Genomic DNA, 4,462 nt, shown 5'->3' with positions numbered 1-4,462 from the left:
ATTTGTCTACTCAAGGCAGGCAACTGTTCACCCTTAGTCTTGAAGAGGTTTCTCCAATCCCAGGAGGCCTTCCAAGACTATACTACTTACTAGTTTGACAGGACTTGGACTGGGGCCTGCTTTGATAGCTTCAGTCCCTTTGACTTCAGTGGTGATGCTATTATAAAGGAAGAACTTTAAAATTTCCTCAGCCTTTGAGTGAACATCCGTATTCAAGATGTTGCTGTGCCCATTTTGCTGAGGTTTACTATGCTCCAGACCTGCAAGCATGAGTGAAAGAGCAGAAGGGACCTTCCCACCTCTTGCACAGTGGAAGCCAGGGAACTTCATCAATCCCACAGACCTTCTCTTAGTCCCACCACCTCCTTGGGTCATACTTGAGCTGTAGTGTTTCCATCACAGCAAGTATTTATTCCCCAGGTGACTTTTTGGGTGCTTTGCAGGTGTGGTTGGCAGGCTAATAAAAACCAGACTGAAAATTTCAAAAGGAAAGGGCTTTAAATGTGGTAATATAGTTTCTGTGGGATGCTGAAGTTCTGGAAATAAGAGTTTGGGAAAAGCATCACTATGGTGTGAGCCTGTTTTTAGGATAAGTGAGGTTATCTCAGCACTAAAAAATCCTGGCCAATGCTGAAGTATCTTAAATCCTTTTGGTTTCATTCAAACAGCATGAGATTGGTTCTGCCTCCCCCTTCTCATACCTAGGTGTGGTGGCCTAGGAGGGTGGGAAGTACCCTGCCTCTCCTCCACCTACCTCTAATCCAGGTGATGAAAATACCCCAGTATTAGCACAAACCCAGTCCACTGGTCATGAGGTGCGCACTACTCATCCCTTCATTCAGCAGTGGTTGACCTGCAGAGTTGTGTTCCCAATACTGGGACTCAGCTTAACAAGCTTGGGTAGGTGGCCCTTGCAGTATGAAGCCTAGCAAACACACAGGTGCTCCTGTTGCCAGAGATGCCCCCTCCAAGCATATCACATTCAGGTGGGCACAAAGAGGACACGTGGGAGAAACTCCCCCTGTTTCTGAGTGCAGTCTGTGAGAGCATAACTGCATGTGGGCATGCATTTGGCTCATGGAGGACTTGAATATTGGCAAGCTGCTTTTCTCAGTTAACCCTTTTCCTGCCCCTCAAGTGCTGGGGGAAGGTGGGGTGTCTAGAACTGGCTTTAAAAAAAAGTCCCATTACAGCCTTGCAGTAATATTCCTATTTGTCATGAAAAATAGCCAGGAAGCTAGGTGGGAGCACTAGGCTGACACTTCTCTTTTGGTACATGCTATACCCTTTGCCAAGCTGTTGCTTGCCATTCAGAAGAGGAGGAAAGGCTGCTCACTGCTGCACAGCCCAGGGGAGCCGAGTAGGGATTCCCACTCTTTCAAGGGGCACTCTCCACACTGTGGACAGCTGCGCTCTACTCTCCCGGCCCCAGCTAGGGAGCAAGGACTGGCTCTCATGCATCATCATGACTTTGGCCCTTCCCTAGGCCAGGGGTTCCCAAGATTTTTATGCTGACCAGCAGTAACCAGCGTACTGTGGGCAGGCAGCCAACCCTTTTTTATACTCATAAAAATGTTGGCTGCTGGTCTGCAGTACGCCAATCACTTCCAGCCCAGTTTGCCAGTCTGTGGTCACTTCTGGTCTGGCATCCAAATCTCCTGCAGACTGACAACCAATCTTTCATGGCCTGGTACCCAGCCACAGCATGGGGGTTGGGAGCTCCTGCCCTAGGCTATGTGGGGCAGGAAGCAGAGAGCATGGCCTGGGGCACAGGCTGGGTGGTAATTGGTGCATAGGAGTAGATAGGGAGATAGCTGGGGGGTGGGAATAGAGTCATGGAGGATGTTGAAAGGGGAAGGGAATGCAGGACAAAGTGGGGATGTGCAGGAGATGGGGGCAGAGAAGGAGGCTGTGGGCCAGCACAAGGCAACTAAAGATGTACAAGGGGTTGTGGGGTAGGAGTGTGGACAGCTGTTGGGCAGGGCAGGGCCACCCCTCTTCAGCTGGAGATTTAGGACCCTGGTGAACTTGTGGTTAATTCTCATCACTCATGAGGAATTTGACCCACCCCCTGATTTAGGAGCTGCTGCCTTTCTCTTCCCCATGCCCTGTCCTGTTCCAAACTGAAGTGCCCACATCTTGCTCAACAGCCCAACTTGTTGCCTCTTGCATTTGCTGAACCCTGTCCCAGAGCAAGCTCCCTGCCCAGGAATGACAGGGTGTGCTACACCTCTGACCTTGTGCCCTCTTTTAGCACGAGGACCCAGGCCTCCTATTTCTGCAGATAGCCCTTTATAGGGCCTTCTGGCTTCAGCACCCATTTCTCACTGTGGCTGAAGCAGAGACCCCTTCAGAGACATAATATTACCGCTCAGAAGTAGACACACAGGCAGGTAAGTAGTGATACAAGGCATTTACTTGTAACTATTTTCTGGTCCTCGGGTTATTATTTCAGTATACACGGTCACTTCAACAAAGGGAAAGAAGTAAGGAAAGAAAACTTATAAAGCAAGAAAAGAGGAGCTAGAGCTTCAGGATAAACACAACACCCCTAAACAATACCCCAATTTAGCTTTGTTTGGTAAGCACCTAACTAAATAGGAAAGTTTTAGTGCTTCCAAAAGATGTCCAGGCTCAGGGTCTGCTGGGCCTCAAGAGGGAGCAAGCTTCACGATGACTGTCAAGAAGGAAGTTTCTTTGTTTTCGTCAAGTACACTGGGTACATCAATAGTACTTGGAGGTTGCTCTCTTTTGACTTTAAGTATCACAATGGACCACAAGGGAGAAAGCAGTCCCACAGATACGCAAGGCCCAAACCATTTAGGACCTTACTAGTCCAAATCAACACCTTGAATCACACCCATAAAGCTCCTGGGACCCATTGCAGACCCTGGAGCAACAGAATTACGTGCTTCTAGTGACCCACCGCCATCAGAAGCAGGGCTGCCGTGTTCTGCACCAGCTGCAGCTTTGAGAAGGTCTTCAGGTGCAGTTCCATGTACAGCACGTTGCAGGAATGCAGCCCTGAGGTGACCAAGGTATGGATGATGGTGGCCGGATCCAAATCTGGGCAAAAGGGTTGCAACCTTCCAAGCAGATGTTGTTGGTGGAAGGTGCTCCTAACCATAGCTGCCACCTGCAGATTCAGTTGCAGCGGAGGACCCCCATGGCAGAGGGTCAAACTAGATGATCTACTCAGGTCCCTTCCAACCCTAGAAACTATGAAGACTGAAAACTTGACTGACAAAGGGAGGCTGGACTCTGTCAATGGTAAGTGTCCCAATGCCCCCTAACTCACCACCATCACTTGTCTTACCTGGATTCAACTTCAAATTGATTTGCCTGTATCCCATTCCCAACTGCATCCATGCAGTGGGAAAGGACAGACTGCAGGGCCTGGGGCAGATGAGAGAGCGAGAGAGATTTTGCTGAGTGTCATCAGCACGGACATGGCACCTCACTCCAAATCTCTGCAGTCTCACCCAGTAGCCTTGTATACACTTTGCATGGGAATGGGCAACGAGACAGAGCCTGTGATCGCCACAGGAAAGGTCCCAAGGGGGTAACGAACACAACCCTCTGGGACCACTCTGCTAGGAGAGAGAAGAACCAATTTAGACCAGTCCCACGAATACCCACCAGGCCATAAAAACACTTTATCAGCACCTCATGCTCGAGCACGTATTAGAGCAGGGGTGTCAAGGTTGTCAAACTCCACTCAGCACCTGTCCTTCAGTAGCAGAGTAAGTGGGGACAGCAGGGTGAATGGCATCAGGGAGCTACACAGCCACTGCTTGCACCCCCCAATCAGGCCCTGCCCCTGCTCACATCCTCCCTAAATTCCCAGCTCAGGGAGCCCTGAGGGACAGATGACATGGGTCCACAGGCCAGATCTAGCTTGCGGACCATATATATTTAACACCTCTGAGTTAGAGGGCAATGAATCCAAGCTTACAGGACAGCCCATATGGCAGTTGATGGTCTCCCCCCTACTCCAGTTTCATTGTGTGTGGCTTTTTTACATTGTGTTTGCACTGCTGTCACTAAGCGGATATGCACTGCCTAGAATACAGGTGGGCACCATTACGTTGCATGCTTACCATAGCCTCCATTTTGACTGAGAGGCTTGTCAACACATGCGAGGTAAGCTTTTGCCAACTTATGTGATGATAATGGGATGCTTGATGTGCAAGACATTCAGTAAGTAATTTCAGTTTGAGCCTAGGAAAATGGACCTATCTGGCCAATTTGCAGCTCAACCTTCTTGACAGCAAGTTCCCCACACTTGAATCAGTTCCCTTGGTCTCAGGAGGTCTACCTGGCAGTGTTCATACCATCTGTCGCACTCCAGCAAACGAGACTGCATGCCTCTGCTTTAGGTTCTCTGAGTGTCAGAGATTGAGTTCTTTGAAGTGTGATTTTTGGTTTGTCTAACAATGGTACATTTGACTAACTTTTCTTA

The sequence above is a fragment of the Crocodylus porosus genome, unplaced genomic scaffold, assembly GCF_001723895.1.
Source record: "Crocodylus porosus isolate Cpor-Errol unplaced genomic scaffold, CroPor_comp1, whole genome shotgun sequence".
Classification (NCBI taxonomy): Eukaryota; Metazoa; Chordata; order Crocodylia; family Crocodylidae; genus Crocodylus; species Crocodylus porosus.
The sequence above is the reverse complement of the archived record's forward strand: the minus strand, read 5'-3'. Positions refer to the sequence as shown.